The sequence below is a fragment of the Anastrepha ludens genome, chromosome 2 (assembly GCF_028408465.1).
Source record: "Anastrepha ludens isolate Willacy chromosome 2, idAnaLude1.1, whole genome shotgun sequence".
NCBI classification, from domain to species: Eukaryota; Metazoa; Arthropoda; class Insecta; order Diptera; family Tephritidae; genus Anastrepha; species Anastrepha ludens.
Genome location: NC_071498.1, coordinates 19,293,337 through 19,314,355, shown reverse-complemented (window position 1 = coordinate 19,314,355; position 21,019 = coordinate 19,293,337).

Sequence of the window (21,019 nt, the reverse complement as noted above, 5' to 3'; positions counted from 1 at the left end):
CTGAATTAGGCAAGCGGACGACGACTGAAGCACTTTGAGAAAGTATAAACTGTTAATTCGTAGGCAAGTTCAAGTATCTTTCGTTGTCTTGCGATGAATATCGATTGAGGTATTAGTTTCTTAAAAACGGCATATTATTTTCTCCATAGTAATACTTTCGTTTATTTAACATTAGAGCATTAATCAGCTTCCTAAACACTTTTGGCGTGCCTAAATAAACCGAAACTCTTTTCAACCGAAACAGCATTAATTAATTGAACATGTCAACTGTGTGCTAGCTAAAATAGTTTGTCTCACACCCACCCTCGCAAATAGTCCTACTTTATTTTATTTTTGTACTCACACTTTTGTATTTGTTGAAGGGCATTTTGGTTGTGGAAACTTGATCACGATCCTCAGCGTCGTAAAATTATCGCCTGTAGCGCTTTCCACCTCCCTTGCACCGCTACGCCGCACAATTCCCACAATTAGCTCACTCATTTACGAAATCAAGTATCCTATAAATTGTGCGTGGGTATTTGTGAATCGCTTGGGAAGTGTCGACTCTAATTACTACACGGGGAAGTGATTGAAAAGTGATCGAGTTGTTGGTGTCATTAGCGAGGTATTTGTTTGTAACAACAGGCTGCTGCTGGTTACAACACTTTCAAACTTAGATGTAGCGCGCCTTTATTGGTTTCGGTTTTATTTTTAGTTAAGCGGAGGTCGACATATCTTCGGCAGATTGCGGGAAGAAATGCTTATTACTTTACCAACTCTGCGTTCTTTGACAAGGGCGCCAGTCGTCACGTTTCTAATGCTGGTCTGGGCGATAATTTATTATTTATTTGTACAATAAATAAATATTCCACAAATACAATACGACTCGCAGCGCTGGCGCCGAAGGCCTTCGGCTGGGATATTTTTTTATTTTTTTACTTTTCTAAAGAAATTCATTTGCATGCAAAAGAAAAAATTACTCGCTCTTTGTGTCGGTTAAAGTTAATTTGTATTAATCACGAAATTCTGAAAACTTCTGAGCTTATTTAGTGAATTACGTATAAAGGCTGATTAGTGTATATTAGGGCGGGTTGATTTAAAAATCGCTCATTGCTCTGTGAAAATCGTATTCTAGGGATGAAAATAAGAAACTTTGCCGTAGGATCCATACCTCTAAAACGAATTCTGATGTCCCCCAATTTGGGTCGAACGAAAAATCCCACTTTGACCCATTTAGAGTGCTCAAATCGAGTCCAAATGTATGACCGACCCCTACTAACTTTGGACGGCCGATCCACCCATGCCAGTGGCACATCCCCTGGAACTCCCCTGGGGGGGTTCTTCATACAATCATTTCAAAATATCACCATTTTTGGCCTTTACATGAGAAAAGAAACTAAAAAGTTCGACCCAAATTGGGGGACATCAGAATTCGTTTTAGAGGTATGGTTCCTTCGACAAAATTTCTTATTTTGGTCCCTAGAATATGATTTTCACAGAGCAATGGGCGATTTTTTAGCTTCCCCACAAATCGACCCGGCCTAGAGTATATAATATATATATATATATATAGGGTGGGCCATGTAAAATTTGCTTTCTGAATCGGCTATAAAAAAAACTAATCAATATTTTTTCAACCTTTTTTTTTATTTTGAAGATTGAACTTTGTCATTTATGAATAAAAAATAATATCGGTCAAATGACTGCCACGACTGGCTTTACAGTAGGCCATTCGATCAACCCAACTTTTAAGCACATTTTCGATTGTTTGGGCTCCAAATTCATGAATGACATCTTCGATTTCGTGTTTTAAAGCATCAATCGTCTCTGGATGGTTCGCATAGCATTTATCATTAACGGCTCCCCACAAAAAATAGTCCAACGGGCTTAAATCACAGCTCCGAGGCGGCCAATTGATATCGGAATTTCGGCTGATTATTCGGTTTTCAAAAACGTAAGCTAAAAGTTCGAGTGTAACTTTGGCAGTGTGATAAGTTGCACCGTCCTGTTGAAACCAAATGTCGTCCATGTCATCCTCTTCAATTTTTGGAAACAACTCGTTGAGCATGTCACGGTAACGCTCGTCATTTACTGTAACCGCGGCTCCTCGCTCATTTTCGAAAAAAAATGGCCCGATGATGCCGCCAGACCAAAAACCGCAACAAACAGTGACTCGTTGTGGATGCATTTGCTTCTCTACAGTAACGTGTGGATTTTCTGAGCCCCAAATCCGACAATTTTGCTTATTGACGTAGCCACCGATGTGAAAATGAGCTTCATCAGAAAAGAAGAAGAAGACAAAACAAAACAAAAATAATGTTAATATCATTCCGCAAGCACCGTATTCGCCTGATATGGCTCCATGTGACTTTTTCCTGTTTCCCAAGCTCAAGTTGCCGCTCCGTGGAAAACATTTTGAGACAATTGAAGTCATAAAAGAGAATTCGAAGAACACACTCGAGCTTGACTTGTTTACAGTAGCACAGAAAACAAACTATGTGACATATCACGCTGTAATTTGCCATGTAAGCTTATAATAGTCCTACCAAAAAACAAAAAAATTATTTTTGCCATATGTCATCCGCGGACCGTTTTATTGAAAACGTCTCGTTCATATTTGAGCAGAAGCTATACGCAATCTTTATTGGCAGCAAACTGCAGAAGTTAACATAAACAACGAAACTACAGACGCTATACCTATACTAAGAGTGGTTAGACAAGGATGTATTCTTTCACCATTACCATTTAACATCTACTCCAAAAGAATCTTTCAAGAAGCATTTTAAGGATTTGAAACTGGCTTTAAAATAAGTGGAACAAACATTAACAACATCAGATACGTTGCCGACACAAATCTCCTATCAGACAGTCTAAGTGGACTACAGGAGCTAGTCAATGTTGTTACGCGTTGCAGCAAAAACTTCGGTTTAAAAATCAATATTAATAAAACTATAACGGGTGATTTTTTAGCTATTATCTTTTTAAACAGTTGGTTTAAACAGCTTTCGTGTTTTGTTTCACTATCAAACATCTTCAGTTTGGTCTATAATTTAACCATGAATCGTCTTACAAACGAACAACGCTTGCAAATCATTGAATTTTATTATAAAAATGTGTGTTCTGTTAAGAAAGTTTAAGATCCACTTTTTTATCGAAAAATTGTGTTCAGCGACGAAGCTCATTTTTGGATCAATGGGTTATTTACGTACCCAGAAGAATTGTCGATTTTGGAGTGAAGATCAGCCAGAAGAATTGCAAGAGCTACCAATGTATCCAGAAAAGGTCACAGTTTGGTGCGGCTTATGGGCTGGAGGTATCATTGGACCGTACTTCTTCAAAGATGCTGCGAATCGTAATGTAACTGGGAATGGCGAGCGCTACCGTGAAATGATATCCAACTTTTTTTTGCCCAAAATGCAAGAGCTTGTCTTGCATGACATGTGGTTTCAGCAAGACGGTGCCACATGCCACACAGCACGCGTAACAATGGACTTGTTGAGAGGCGAGTTCGGTGAACATTTTATTTCACGTTCGGGACCTGTCAATTGCCCACCCAGATCGTGCGATATAACGCCTTTAGATTATATTTTGTGGGGCTATGTTAAAGCTCATATCTACTCAGGCAAACCTGCTTCAATTAACGCCTTGGGAGACAACATTAAAGCATTTATATGTGAGATACCGGCCGAAACAGCAACAGTGGAAAGAGTATGCCAAAATTGGACTAAGCGGATGGACCATTTGAAGCGCAGTCGCGGTCAACATTTGCATGAAATAATCTTCAAACATTAAATTATATGGACGGTACTATCAATTTAAATAAAAATTCCATGCATTTTTCTGAATTTTACGTGTGTTTTTTTTGAACAACTTTCCTATAGCTCTTAAAAAATTACCCTTTATATATGATTGTCAGCAGAAAAAACACCTATGTTGACACAAGCTTAACAATTAATGACATGCTCGTAGAAAGAGTAAAAAATTTCAAATACTTAGCTGGATTAACGAAAATTGGAATTCTTCAAAAGAAATAAAAGCTCGAATTGAAATTTCTAGGGCTGCATTGCATAAGTACCGAAAGGTTCTTAATAATCATGACTTCAATATTAAATTACAAATTCGACTCGTTAAGTGTTACGTGCTGTCTGTACTTCGGTATACTATGGAGATATGGACCATTAAAACCACTGAAATGAATAAAATAGAAGCATTTGAAATGTCGACATATAGAAGAATTCTAAGAATACCCTGGACAGATAGAGTAACAAATACTGAAGTATTGCGTAGAATTCAGCATGATCAATTACTAACCACCATAAAAGAAGAAAAGTTGCGTATTTGGGTCATATTATGAGAAACGACAAATATCATGTACTTCAACTAATCCTGCAAGGAAAAATAGAAGTCAAACGAGGCATAGGCAAAAAACAACTATCCTGGCTGAGAAATATAAGATATTGGACTGGAATCGGCAATGTAGGAACTTTATTGGAGACAGCGAGATATCGAGACCTTTATCATGAAATTATAACAAATTTATATTAAACGTAAAATATTTTTGTAATTCGATATTTAATTGTAATATATATTGTATAAATTGTATTATCGCCTATATTCGGAAACGAATTGGCAAATAAAGAAGAAGAACATATTTCGAAAGTATAGAATCTTTAGAATATACCGTGAAATTTTCATACGGAAATTCCCAATATTATAGCTTCTACAGCCCACTAACTGGGTAGAGAGCGGTCCGCGCGCTTCTGTAGCTCAAACTTTAACCCTTTGGGGACACGTGTTGGCATATAGCTGCCCAAATTAGTTCGTAGCTGCAAGGCTCGCGACGTCTGTCGTTCTGAGCGATAAGATACTCATAGGTATAGTAAAAGGGTCGCGTTTTCATTCAAAGATATTAAGGGCCATTAGCGATGAAGTCTCCCTTATAATGTTAACTTGCGATGTGAGATGACAGCAGAGTTAGAACTTATTCCAGTTCTTCGATTCAGTGTCACTGCCCGAGGAATCAGCAGGCTTTTTATATATTTTATATTTTATCCTACGCACGATGGCTAAGCGATCTAGAGATGAAACTTTAGATAGCGACAGTTCGGACGAATATTACTTTAAATCTGATAAGACGGAAGATGACGACATTACCTCGTCAAGTGGAAGTGAAATCCGTGCTTTTGAACAGCATCTACAAAATATTTTCAAATAGTCTAAGCGCTAGACATAAACCTGGCAGGTTTTCAAGAAGGAAGATCAACGATTGACCAAATTTTCGTATTAAGACAGATTTTAGAAAAGTCTTGCGAATACGACATGGCGATGCAGCATCTTTTCATAGACTTCAAACCAGCTTAAGACAGCATAATTAAGAACCTACTCTTCTCAATGATGGCAGAATTCGGTATAACCGATAAGTTAATACGTTTAACACGCTCGACCATGCAGAATGTAAGGAACGTAGTAAGAGTTCAGATCAATCCGTCGCGAGAGCTCGCCACCCTCAACGGACTTCGGCAAGGGGATGCGCTCTCATGTTTCCTCTTTAATATTGCCCTTGAAAAGATTTTCAGGGACTCTGCCGTAACAAAATTTCTACAGAAATGGGCCACTGAATACTTATGGCCAACCGCTGCTATTTTTCGCTGTGTCAACACCTAAAGAGTCGCCTCCTACACAGAAAAACAAAGATTCCACTGCATCGCTCAATTATTATTTCCATCATGCAATATGGTAGTGAAACGTGGACACTCAGAGATGCGGAGATAAACAGGAGCTGTTGATTTTCGAGAGGAAAGTTATACGAACATTTTTTGGCGCGAAAGGCGAGTGGCGGAAACGCTACAACCATGAACAAGAAAAACTATATACGCACCCATCTATGATAACCACAATCATGATCAACAGATTGAGATGGATAGGTCACATATTGCAGGTAAACACAGATTACCCACCTCAACAAATACTCTGTCGGTAAATGCCACAGACAGAGAAGAAGCCGGCCGCCCGCCGGTTAGATGGATTGACGTTATAGAAGAAGACGCAGGCTTATTGGCATTGCGGGCATGGATGACACAGGCCCGAAACTGAGACAATTGGAGGCACATGCTACAGCAGGCGAAGACCCTACAAGGGGTGACCAGCCACCAATAATGATGATCGGAAAAGCATCACTAGACAACTTCGGCCACTTCCGATCTGGCGCGATCTCGAAATCGAACTTCGTACATATCTGTCCATTCGCAACCTGTTTGAGCGTCGTGCCAGGGCAATCTTTCCAAGTAGGCAGGATTGGAACGAGGGGAAAATCTGCACCGAAGCTGGGAGTCGAATGTGGTACGATTTCACTTACCTACCTACCTTTGTATGTTTAAAAAATTCGCTTCCGTTTCGTCCTAAAAAATTATATTATATTGTATTATATTCCAAGAAAAAAACCGACAATATTTTACTCTCAGAGTATTCCTTTGAATTAATTTTCAAGGGTATGCTACGACGGAAAACTTATTTCTTTATGGAACTTATTAGGTACGCAACTAAGTTCTCGCTGTGTTTTTTTTGATGAAAATACAACTTAATTCTGAAAAAATGGTTACAAATGAATCATTGAAAGTATTGCCCATCGCTGGCTACTACTTTTCCCCCATCTTTTTGGAAGATCTCGTATACTGTCGCGATAAAACTGTTCATCTTGTGAGGTTATCTACGGATCAAGCCATTTTTTGATGTCTTCATATGAATCGAACTGCAGGTCAGCTAGACCCCGTGCCATCGATCGGAACAGGTGATAATCGGACTGCGCAATATCCATTTCACTGTTTCCAGGTAGGTTGGCGGGTTTGGCGACGTGAGGCCGAGTGTTGCCATGCTGTAGAATCACTTTTTCATGCCTCTTCGCGTATTGCGGCCGCTCGACTCAATCGCATCAATTGAAGTCGATACCAATCCCCAGTGATGGTTTCGCTTGGTTTTAACAGTTCATAATACAATAAATAACACCAACTTAGTCCCACCAAATACATAGAATAACCTTCGTACCGTGAATGACATAGAAGTATTACCGGGCAGTCCTCATGACTTTCTTTTCTTCGGATTGCTGTAATGAATTCATTTTTCATCATCCGTCACGATACGATGAAGAAAACCCTTCCTTTTTTGTCGCTGGAACAGTTGTTGACAAGCGAAAAACGACGTTCAACATCCCTTGGTTTTAACTCATAAGGAACCCAAGTCCCCTATTTCTGAATCAGTCCCAAAGCATGCAATCGCTTGGAAATGGATTACCGGGTAACTCCTAGTACTGAAGCTACCTCTTCTTGCGTTTGACATGGATCCTCATTGAACAATGCCTCCAGCCCCCAATTCAGCGTCTTCGAAGATTTTTGACCTTCCTTCACGCGTACGGTCGTCAACATTAAAATCACCGTCTCTGAAGCGACGGAACCAATCTCGGCACTTTGTTTCACTTAAAGCAGCATCTCCATAAACTTTTTGTAGCTGTCGATGCGCTTCAGCCACCGTATTTTTTTCGAATGAAAGAGGAAAATCAACACTTCCCGCAAATGACGATTATTCGGCACAAAATGAGACATTTTCACAAAACCGAAGGTATACTCGGGTGACACCAAAACAAAATCACTAATGCGTCGAAACAGTTTGTTTACCATATGTCTAAGCTTGGTTTACGACGTTTAGGTTATGTTAGAATCGACTAGCACACACTGCTGGCGGTATCTATTGACAAACAGCGGGCACTTAATTGCGCACCTAATACAATTTCAGAGGACCGAGTTCCATTTCATGGCATTCAAAAAGATTTTGGGCAGACATCATTCACCTTTTTTTCCATATGGACTAAAGCCAGAGCGTAAAGGCAATTTTGCATTGCTATTCAATATTTGGAAAATACGGTAGTTAAATAATGTGGCAAATTAATAGGATTTGAACGTGTACAGTTCCAAGCGATTGTTTATCGTAAAGCCTACTTGCTTGCCCCTCTTTTAAGAACTTTAAATTTTTTAAATATTAAAGCCAACGCTTTCCGTTTCAATTTTGCCAATTAACTCGGTGCGGTTAATAATTGTTACCAATTCACCCTCACTTTGCTACCCTCAACCAATTGGTGCATTTGTTTCAATTTTTCTTCCCCTCACTCAAATCATATGCGGCACTTAGCTCGCCTCACAACACTTCGCTCGGCGTCGAGCGACTGCTATGTGTTTGTCCTTTCCAGAGCGAGTAAACATGTTGCAGGTGGTTTAATTCACTTTTCAAACATTTATTTACGAGGTCCTTTGCCTGCATGCGGGCCATGCGTGACATTAAAAACAGAGATTTTTTAAAGTTCGCCTTAGGCTGGGACTAGTAATTTTATTGTTTCCGGATCAAAGATCATTTCCTGCAGAATATGACAGGATGCAGCGCGCACATTTGGAAATGCGGTTGAGCAAGGGAGAATTTCGATCTGTGACAGATGCTTATGGGAAAATGTTTTCTTTCGTTTTTTAATTGCTTGAGAACTTTTCATTGCGTTGACTTTGCGGTTAGAAGTGATCACTGACGGTTTGGAAGGAGTTTGGGGTGTTACTTTTAGCGTTTAGTGCAAGCGAGTTCGATAGCATGACACTAAAATGCCATTCATGCACAAAAAATTCCATTCTTGAAAATGTGTATACGGTGGGTACGAAAATCATGCAGCATTAGATTGGAAGGAGATAAGTTGTGGAGTCTTTACTGGTTTTGGCAAAAACTTAGCCAGCTAATCTTGCCGAACAACTTCTTACCATTTCTCAAATCAAATATCCTTAAAATATGCGCATTCTAAGCAAGCATGGCCGTCGTAAATATTTCTAAGGCTATATAAACCCTTCTCCCACCATCTAAAGGACAAACATGCGCCAGTGTGATTGAGTGTGTGTGCGCACCTTTGCCGTTTAGCGATGTGCCTTCACTGATAAGTCCTAAAACAATATAATTTACACTGCCAAAGTGTAACCAACACATTACAACACTAAGCCACGGATATCCGGACGGACTGCCTCCCCATACCCATCACTTATCTCCTGTCCAGCCGCCACATATCGTAATGTGTTGTTGCCGCACTGAGCAACGCCAAACTTTCGACATTTGTCAACATTACAACGGTGAACCCTTTCGCCGAGAAAATGTCTAGTGCGTGGAGTCGGAGGCATATTTACGAAGGAATATATTTGCACATATCCTTGCGAGCTGCCTAACACACAACATATCCTCGCTTGCTGTTGGAGGGTGAGCGCCCGATAAGCCGATGTGAACTGTTGCAAAGCAGATAAACAATTGCAAAAAAAAAGCAGAGAAAACGTTGGGGTAAACGTGCAAAAAATTTAGTTGCGTTGCATGGAGGTAGAACATTTGCCAACGGGCGCAACTATGATATCCTTGCGAATCCTTTTTATGGTCAAACTAGCGCTTGGCGGATGCAATGGCACAAAACAGAAAACGGCAAAGTAATTGAGAAAAGCTCTGCAGTCCACTTACGCAGCACTCGCTCGTAGCCTTTGTGAGCCGTGGCGCGCGTTTCAAATTCTTTTGCATACAAATCGTAAATGATATCCTGTGGCGAAAGGATTTCTTTCAGCGCTTCATGCTTCCTTCTTGCAGTGCACTATTATTTCGCCTTTGTTTCCGCACTCATCGGGACATTGTGTGTGTCCTCGCAGATATGGAATTATACCTTCATGTTATGTAAATAATGCCGCAGTCACGCATGTAACACACGCAGCAACCCTTTCCCGCGCTGCGGTGGCACCTTTTATTACCTTCACGCCAATGATGAGTCTGATGTCCTGTTGTCCTGTTGCCGTTGGCTGCTCTGGCCGCAGTGTCGATGATGATGATTATGTTGGTGTTGATAAACTTGAGCCTGTGGCGAGAAAAAGGCATCTTTGTTAAAAAAGCAAACACACACACACATACGTTCGAACTAATGCATGTCCGACTGGTAGTACAAGCGTATTAATATCCTTTGGTTTTATGAGCTGCTTCTGTCACTTCCTTTCCCGTCCATTGCTTTGTTATCCTATTTATCATAATTTTTCAATTTAACGTCGTCCATAAACAGCACACAAAAACAAGCAAACGAGCACACAACAACAAAAACTCGCTTCGTCGATTGATACGCGAATATCCTGCCGATGATTGCAAGCTATTTTCCGTTCCGACTTTCACCCCAACAGCGCCATTTCAATGTCCAGTTTGTTGACTTGTTTGCACACTTTTGCATTTGCCATCGATGCATCTTCGGAGCTGCCAACGAATTGTTTACACTTTCCGTTTCCTTCAGGAGACATAGGTACGGAGAGGTCACTGTGCGTTGTCCTGGGAAGTGCGAGCGATTGTGCAGCGAGGCAGCGCTGATTTCGCTGATTATTAATGATGATTTTGACACTTTCTTCTTGACATTTGCACAGCTGTCTCGAGACTTTTGAACGCTACACAATAAACTATTCTTTTGGAATAAACTTGTTAGGAGGATGTACAAAAGGTCAATTGGTTCGCTGAAGAATCTTACAAAAAATTCATAACGTCTGCTTGGTCTGCGCGATAAGTAAATTTTAAAATAGAATGTGGTTGGTGATTTAAAATCTAGCAAATGATTTTCACACGCCAAATGTACGAAAAAAGTTTTAAAAGTCTAATTTTGGGAGTGGAGGTCGAACGATTCTCTGCTGTAGTTTTTGCCCATTATAAGGACCGCGTGTTGTTTTCTGTAGTGCGGTCGGCCTAATACCTTTGAATATTTCGCTCTTTTGACCTTGAAGGCTCGGACATTAGTCAAGTGGGTGGTCTATCGCAGTAGGATATTAGATTAGTCTCTGCTTTGCAAGGCTTCAAGGGAATGCATATAAAGAGTCTTGAGTCGAAGAGAGACGCCTAGATGTCAGTAATGAATAATTCCCACAAGGTACGGGGTTTTTTTGACAACTTTGACATTTGTCAAGAAGACTGATGTACAATGTTACGCTATAGAACAATGCGTTAAAATTATTGAAATTATTGTGAAAATAGTCGAGCTTTAAGAACAACACATCGCGAAATTCCAGATTTTTGAAAGACCATTTACTTTGTAGTGTGAGAATGGGTCTAAAAGTACTTGACATTTTACAGGTGGCGTTACGACCTCGAACTCTACATTTTGCTTGTCAAGAAACATCTTTCAAAGGAACTCCACTACTTACCAGCTCAGTTGACACCACACAAGGAATGGTTGAAAAAATTCTTTGTATGATATTGAACGATCGGTGAAAGAGTTTGCGTGAGTTTGAAAGGACTTAGTACATGAATCTGTGCCTTTAGTTTTACACAAATATTTGGATAAGAATGTTTGACGACTTAAAATTAGTGTTTGGCGATGTTCGATCGAGTTTTTACGCCAGCACACGCCGTAGACCGGGAAATAGTTTGTGCACTTATCGAGGTTATCGCAGACGAAGAAGGTCGAGGAGGTCTATCAGGTATCAGTGACGGGTTTTTTTATTATGTGTGGTGTTTCATTCATATTGTATCTCACATTATGCAGAGCAGTTCGATCGATTCCACGGTTCGGCCGATATAAAGAAAAACCGAAAAGTAAAAGAAATCTCCATCAGCACAATGGCGCGCAGGTTCGCAGTCACAATGACAAAATAGGTTGATATAAATAGGAACCCGGCAAATTTAGAAACCCGAAATATTTCCTGTTTTCAAAGCAACGTCTGTTTGAGGCCTGCGGGAAACTATTTGGAGTGCATCCAAACATCGGATGGAGTGCGTAGAACCAAATAAAGTGAGATTATGTTGAAAGAGGATGGTTGATGAAGCGATGGTCCGCCATATACTGTGTGTAGCTAAGAGAGAGAGAGAGAGAGAGAGAGAGAGAGATAGAGATAGAGAGAGATAGATAGAGGGAGAGAGAAAGAGAGAGATAGAGAGAGAGAGAGATAGAGGGAGAGAGAGAGAGAGAGAGAGAGAGAGAGAGATAGAGAGAGAGAGATAGAGGGAGAGAGAGAGAGAGAGAGATAGATAGAGGGAGAGAGAGAGAGATATTGAATAATTTGAAGGTTAGATTGTTGCTCATTTGAATTTTTTTTGACTCACCTTCGTAAAAGTAACGGTACGGCAATTTGGATCTATGTGTGCATGTGTGATTGTATGCCCCTTTACATGCACGGAAGATTTCACACCAAATATTTCACCAAGTTCATCATTAATTATCGCCTTAATCCGAGCGGACATCGATCAACGCCCAGCGCCATTAATGGCCAGTTGGCATCTTGCTCAGGCAGGCAACACCTTCGAGTAAATGATCTTCGCGCTGGATCATTAAGTGTACAGATTTTCTCACACAATGCCTCAACCAGTTTGGTATCCTGATATTATTCAAGAAAAAATAAAAATAATTAACCATGCAAAAATGACCATTAACGCCATGGTCCGCACACACACACACACGCACACATACCCATCAGCGAAGTCCATTCATGTGCGCTGCATGGTTCGGTCAGTTTTACATTGTCTCAAAGGAGCTAACACTGCCCATTTGCATTGTCACTTTACAGCATTAACGGTAAATGTCAAAAAACATTATCCTTCTAATAACTCAAAACACACGCTTTGACGAATTCCAAGCAACCCATGAACGGCGATCGCCAGTGGTCAGTTTTACAGCGCGCGAGAGTAACTTGAGATGTACTTGCACTTCAGGTAACAACTGAACCATCAAACAAATCATAATCTGCTGGCGCATTTTGTTTTCTTCAATGCGCCTATTCTTTCCTTAAGCGACGCCAATATTTTCCTTTGAAGCGTCATCTCCTTCGAAGACACCAACCACCACCATTCGCTTCAACCCTTTTGCTATGATGATTTGCTGCGCCTTCGCTTGAGGCCGAATTGTCTCCTTGGCTGTCCGTCCTGTTCGTGAGGATATCCCTTTGTCCTGGCACTTTGCATAATCAATAATCCTTGACGCAGCGTTTATTGTGCAACTGACCAACGATTTTAGCACGTTTCCAAAGATAAATTATGGTTTGTAGGCAAATTGAAGTAAAACAATCCGCAACAACAGCGCACAAAATAGCAACAACAACAAAAACGAAGTGTACAGAAAAAGCATTTCATAATTATGTGAATGCTTGTTGTGTGTAGTCCCTTAATGGGACAGACGGTACAAGTCCGGCCGGCGAAGAGACATCTGCTGCGCTAGCTAACTTGCATATGCAATAAATGGGGTGGAGAAGAGGTCAGTTGGGCCTCGGCGGTGTGTCAAATATTTGGCTTTGGTGCAGCCGTAAAAAGTGAAAGGTGTGCGTGTGTGTATGTATGTGCCTTGGTTGGGATTCACTTTGTTTTTCTACACAAAAGGATGAAAACTATGCAAGCATCGCAATTTATTAGTAGCTCTGTGGCCATTGGCCATTTGAACTGAAAACTAAACACTGAACTCTGCCGAGGCATGGGTGATGACCCGAAAGGATGCTGTTTTTAGAAGATGAAATCATATGTTTTCGACGTAATTACTTAATTTAGCTCATCGTACCATTTAGGGCCATATTGAACTTGTTTTTCTTATTTTTCCCCTGTGTCTGCATAATTAAAGCTTAGTTGACTTCCACGTAGGAAGGATCTTCTTTGAAAGTATGCAAATTTTATATTGAAAAGTAGGAGTATACGAACTGGCACTATGACGCCTCTATAGTATTCATAGCCAGTTCTACTTCGAGTTATTTATTCAACTAATGTTTTATTATTATAAAAGACCGCTGATATTTGCATGCGCCACTGAGCTAAAAATTATCAGCTTTCACTGCAGGCGCCACATCCACCAAACGGGGTGTAATGTTGCCTGCAGAGAAGAGCATAACCTTCAGGCCTATTAATAATGTGAATTATTTCTCAGGAAAGCGCTGAAAAGATGGAGCTCCATTTCTTCATGTGCTATTTCGAAAATCCTTTGGCCCCAATACGATAACACTGTGGAACAAATTCAGGCTAGCAAAAATTAGGTCCATTATGAGAGTGGCGGGTGAAAATAGAGGCGAAATTAGAAGACCCGTATCGCGCCGTTTGTTTATGTTAGTTCGAATTTTTTTTTAATCGGCCTTCGAAGTTTGCAGTCAAATGCCGATTTTCAGTATATTGTTTATATGGTTTTTTGGGTATAACTCGTCGACTAATTGATATTTTTTCAATCTGTAAAAGCCAAATTATTGCTAGAGACCTGTGCAACAATTACAATTTTTTAAAAAATTGATTTCGAAAATTTTTGTGGTACTTATGAAGCAAAATGTTGGAAAAATTATTTTTTTTTATGTCTTTTTTGCATTTTGTGTGGTCTATAATATGCTTCTCAGTTTCTTAAATAAATGTAATTTGAAAAGAAAATTACGGGATTAAATACTTTGGTAGCTACTTAGACGAAAGTCACAAAATGTTCGAAAAATTAACGTTTTCCTTATTATTTCTTAATATCTGGCAAGCAACTCATTGTTTTTCGCTTTTTTTCTTATCTAAAATATAGTTTTCAATCCATCACATAAATATCATGGAAAAAAATATAGTATCAGTCGAAAATTTGTGCGATATACACACATTCATTACATAAAACTAATGTAAAAAACCCCAAAATAAAACTTATGTAGCAGTGTCAAGTGACCAATTACCATTACCGCACTCAGAATTCGTTCCAGTACCAACATATCGATGTACTGATCTTCAGGTACCAGTACTACAACCACCGCTGCTACACCCATGGATTTCTCCTCAGAATTCAACCCTGGTGAAGGTACATCCTATAAAACATCAAAGGACCCAATCCTAATAACACAAAACCAATTGGATGGAATTGTTGCAAATTTGTGTTTGACTCAGAAAAAATCAGAACGACTGGCTTCATTTTTGAAAGGAAATAATTTGCTGACGAAAGGTTCAAAAGTAACAGCATATCGAAAACGCCAAAAAGAGTTACAAAAGTTCTTCAATGTCAGTGATGCAAAAAATTTCGCTTATAGCAACGATATTGAAAAGTTAATGGAGGCGATAGGGTTAACCTATAAAAAAAATGATTGGCGCCTCTTTATAGATAGTTCACTAATCAGCTTGAAAGTTGTGCTTTTGCACAAGACAAATAGAATGCCTTCTGTTCCGATTGCGTATAGCACTGACACTAGTGAAACTTTCGATAAATTGAAAGACATTCTGGAAGCAGTCAAATATAACGAACACCAATGGGTTGTTAATGGTCCCGACATACGGAAACTAATGAGTCGTCAAGATTTTGAGCAAGTTCTGACAGACCGAGAATTAAATGCATGGCTCGCATTGAAAGCAGTCATCAAAGGACTTTTGAGTAAAGAACGCGAAGAAAACTACAGGCAATCTGTTGCAAATATGTTGGCAGCTTTCGCTGAAATTGGGGTTAATATGTCATACAAAATTCATCTCTTGCATCAGCATCTTGAAAAACTCGCTCAACAGTTGCCAACTGAATCTGATGAGCAAGGCGAACGTCATCACCAAATTGCGCTTCCATTTGAAATAAGGTAACTATAGAGTGTGCATATTTTGAATTCCTAGATTTTTCTAATATCTTGGTCAGAGTGCACAATTTAAACATGTTAACGATTGAAAACTATTTTCGTTTCAGGTACAGAGGAAAGAAATCTCCAGATGCGATACTCGCTGAAATTTGTTGGTGGTATAAAAACACCTTTGAAGAAGAGGAAGACGAGGAAACAGAGGAAGAAGGGGAAGACACAGATGAAAATCCAGAATATCTGTTGGACGAAATAATCGATCTCTCTGATGATGATGGCGATGACCAAGACATTAGAGAGAGCAGTGATGTTGATCCACAACCGCCTGCTTAACGGCAGCTGGCCAAATTATTAATTTAATTTATTTTATTTTTCTACTTAAAACTTTTCATTATTAACATTTCAAAATTATATTTTTTCCCATATTTTTATATTTTCTTTTTCTATTGTATGTTTCTTCAAAACCAACACTGAACAAAATTGGTAAATAAAAAATGAGAAATAAATTAATATTAAGCTCAAAAAACGCAAGTTTTGTATTATGACTGTATGCCTAAAGCGCAAATTATCGACTAAGACAATTTTTTTTTCAAATGAGATTCAATAAAGAAACTGAGAAGCATATTATAGACCACAAAAAAAGTAAAAAACACTTAGTTTTGTGGAAAATATTTTCAAAAAACATGAAAAAAAAATAATTTTTCCAACATTTTGCCTCATAAGTACCATAAAAATTTTCGAAATATATATTATAATAATTTGGCTTTTACAGATTGAAAACATATCAATTAGTCGACGAGTTATAGCCAAAAAACTATATAAACAATATACTGAAAATCGGCATTTGACTGCAAACTTCGAAGGCCGATTAAAAAAAAATTCGAACTAACATAAACAAACGGCGCGATACGGGTCTTCTAATTTCGCCTCTATTTTCCCCCGCCACTCTCAGAATGGACCTAATTTTTGCTAGCCTGAATTTGTTCGATTATAATCGAAGGACTCAGAAAACCCCTTTGAACTCCTCGCCATTCAATTTCCAAACTCGTAGCTGTGTTTACCGGTCACTGGACGATCGGCACACACGCGGGTAAGCTAGGGTTACAATTTAACCCCCATTGCAGAAGCTGTGGGGACCTTTCAGAGAAGGAGACTGTAGAGTGTTTTCTCTGTAAATGTCCGGGTTTGGCAGCTAGATGACTTAAGTCACTGGGCGCTCCTCTCTTCGACCGCCTGGGGCAGTGCGCCAACCTAAATCCAATCAATCTCCTCCATTATATCAACAGCTCTGGCTGGCTGTAGATTTCTGCCTATTGGAGGTCTCACAATAGTATCAAAACGGTGTTTTAGTGCAACTTGAGGAGTGCGAGACCGACACTTCAACCATTCCACCTACCTACCTACCTAGTATTTCGCGTATGAAACTGAGATACACACGAGCCTTAATGATTTGAATGTGAAAAGCTGCCATCAAAGTAGCTTTGTCCCAAACGTCTACTAATTTCACGGCGGTCTAAATGAAAAGGCTTAGGTTTTTTGCATTTCAACAGACTTCAGTTTTTACCTGTTCAGAATGAAAATACGTCTACAGTGAACATCTAACCCAAGACCAAACGAATGGTAGTTACGCACAATCCCGCATGACAGCGGCGGTTGCCAAATGCATAAAGATGTGAAAGCTGAACTTACATGAACCCGAATTCCTTCCTATCCCTTTATCTTAGCGGCCGTCGTATCCGAAGCGGCTGGCGTGCGACTATCATTCGAAAGTATACAGAGCTCGAATCATCACATCAGTTAACGTACGACTCGTCTCTGAAAAATGCATATTTCGCACTATGACATAGGTGAACGAGTGCTGAACGTATTCGTTTGATCGAATTGTCATTCGAACACCAACAGCCGCCGGAAAATTATGGGATTTAACCAAAGAAGTAAGTAAATTGTAAATATATAAAATTAAAATTCGAGAGAATTTCATTAAACTCAGCTACTCCTCGATGGTGGAGTATCTGGGCAACAACCCTAGCTTGACAATAAACTTCCGAATTCCACATGACCTTCCGAATATCGCGTAAGGTAGAGCTACGATGAATAGACTTTGGGAGGAGCTGGTAACCAAACTGAATTTGGGCCCCCAGGTCAAATATGCCAAGATGTGGAGAAAGGTGTTCATATAAATGCTATACAATATTTTCAAATTCAAATATTTCAAAAGTTAATATTATTGTTGGTTTTAATAGGTTTTTGCTGAAGTACAAGTAGTATCAGTCGAAGAAAACCTTTCCTTTAACAAGGCATCCAGCGGCTGGTGGAGGACTCTTTAGCGAAAAGGTAATTACTCCCAGTGAAAAGATGATTATCGAGGCAGCTCGACTTGAGGCTTGCGTAGAGGTAATTGAATATGTACCAGCAGTTGGAAGTCTTGAACTATGCAAATAATGTCAATGGCAGTGATTCCAGTGATGACGAGGCAAACTCCTGTCATAGCCCTTTAACAGGCCCATCGACGTCAGCAGACACTCCTGTTCGCATCAAAACTCCACGAACCCGGGGAAAAAGTGGGAATGATGAAAAGCTAGCGTTACTCCAACAACATTTTAAATCTATGTCTGAATTCCAAAGGAGTGTGGATTCAATATTGGACAGACTGGTGCTAGTGCAAGAGAGAATGCTGGGAATAAAAGGGCAGAAGCGCCACATTTATCAAGCAACGCGCGTTATTGATCTTAAAATAAAAAGACTGCAAGTAGAAGCCCTAAACGACAATTTAGGGAAATAAGTTTTCTCAAAAAAGTTCTCTCCTTCAGCGAATTCTCTTTAATGGACTCTATTGACTCAAAGCGGCGTCCGCGGAGGGGCAATTTAAGTTTTGGGAAAAGGAAAAAGGTGCTGAATCCGGTGAATACAGTGGTTGTTCGATGATATTTGTTGAGTTTTTGCTCAAAAAAGTATTTACAATATGAGCCTTGTGAGACGGTGGATTGTCGTGGTGCAAACGTAGCATAACTTCTAAATAATATTCTTTGTTTACCGTAGAAACATTTGGAATGAATTCCGAGAGCACAACACCATGGATAATAAAAGAAACCGAGTAGCAGGACTTTCACTTTTGACCGACTTTGACGTGGTTTTTTGGGTTTTTTCTCATGTGCATAAAAGCTTGCTCTTTCCTCTTAGCTGCATCCGTGCTATTGTTTTTCCATCTCTATTTTATTTAGAATAATGACATTGTTTGGTAGAAGTGTATACATGTTTCTCGCATCTCTCAGGAATGTGAACAGTCATTCATCATTCACATGGATTCATTGATGATACTATACATCTCAGCCAAGCGTTTCAAGATTTACTTTTTAAATTCCCTGGCTTGATATGCTGGGCTACGTTTGGCAGAATCCATTATAGCATCAAGTGTGATCAAAATTAGAAAAACAAGGGGTTCATGCAGATCGAAAATCCGTACATTTTCAATTAGGGCCATCTGTGTGTTAATACTTGTTACTCGGTAGGGAAACAAACTTAGGTAGGTAAGTACGTGAAATGGTTGAAGTACCAACTGACACTCCCCAAAGGCCAGATATCTATAGCAATCAGAGCTGTTGATGTAACAAAGAAGTTTGATGATATTTATGTTGGAGCACTACCCCAAGCTGTCGAAGAAAGGAGCCACTAGTGACCATAATCATCCAGTTGCAAAACCCGGACATTTACAAAGAAAGTGTTCGATAGGAAATAAACTAACAGCTACTAAAAAATTATAGTAAAAACTATTTGGTTTATTGGTTTACCCAATATTTCTTGGAGATATGTATGTATATATGTATGCTCATGCTGATAATTCACGTTTCACAATTATACAATTACAAAGAAAACTTGTATGCCTCTGTATTTAGAATCCGTGGAATACTTTTTCCTCGAAAATAAAAAGATTCCAACAGCAAAAATTTCAGCGATAAGCGAGAATTATACAGCAGCTTGAACGCATACTCAGCGCCTTATCAGCACTTTTTAATGTGAGGTCGCCTGACCTCTTTTTAATATTTTCCTAATCTTTAAGTGAAATAAATAAACTACGATGCGATGTTCATATTTTTATGTACAAAATGTATAACTTTTTGTTGGATTCTCTTAAATTGTTAATAGGACTCTTAATCGTCGTCAATCATGAATTACGCAAATAGAGAAATGTAAATAACAAATATAGATTTGCATTAGGGTGCTCCTCAATTTCCAAAGTTTTGTTGAAGTTCAAGGAAGTGCGGTCAACTAAGCTCGTTATATTGTAAACCCTTTTTAATGAGTTAGAAGTTGGAAGTTACATCCCTGGCTCATCGGAGTTTCAAATTTTGTTTTAAAATCGGTAAAAAGTTTACCGAAACATTAAAATTGATGAAAAAATTGTATGGAGATGATTGTCTATCTCGGACCAGAGTTCATGAGGGATTTACACGTTTCAGAGATAGTTGTAAGGACATAAATGACAATGAACATACCCAAAATCAGTAACCACCGAAAACTCCATCGAAATTGCTCGTAAATTTATCAAAAATGAAACGAAATCTTCTTTGAAATTCATGGAATCGGAGTTGAATACCTCCAAAACATCGATTTATCGCATTTTTACTGATCATTTGGGCTTACGAAAGGTCTGTGTACGTTTCACTCCGCACAAGTTAACTGAAGATCAAAAATTGCTCAGAATTCAACATATCAAAGACCTCATTAAAGAGGCGAGAAAAGACGAGAACTTCCTTTACAATATTTTAACTGGTGATGAAGCATGGTCTTTCCAACATAAACCTGAAACTGCTCATTTGCTTTCACGATTCCAAAGAAATTGTCCACAAGAAGTTCGTGCCAATGGGCCAAACCGTCAAAGAGATTTTCTATCTGCATCGCATTCCTCGAAGGAGGAAGCTGGTATTTATTGCATGTGAGCGCACCATCTCATCGATCCCCTCTTGTGACTGATTTTTTGACTAGAAATCGCATTTTAACCATCAATCACTCATCGTATTCGCCTGATATGGCTTCCTGTGCCTTCTAGCTATTCACAAAATTACATTTGATCATGAAAGGAAACCGTTTTGCGTCCTTAGAAGCTATCTAAAAGGCTTGTACCGACATCCTGAAGGAAATTCCGGTCGGTGACCCCAAACACTCTTTCGAAAAGCTTTTAGATCGCGCAAAATAGTGCATTGAGGTCAGAGGCAACTATTTTGAATAAATAAACTCGAAGTTATCAGAACAAAGTTCCTGCCGTTTCTATTTTAGCTCAGGCTTGTTTAATTTAGAGTTCACCTTGTATAGGGTTTTATCAAGGGGTATCACCTTGTCGTAAGGAGGGCGGTCAGTAAGTGCAATGATGCCCGAGATCGATGCCTCCCACCCAGTAGGGTCGAGGGAGCAAACCGAGGTTAAGAACAATCCACATAATACTGCAAGGCAGAATGTAGCGTCGGTCAACAGATTAGTGGCGGATACAG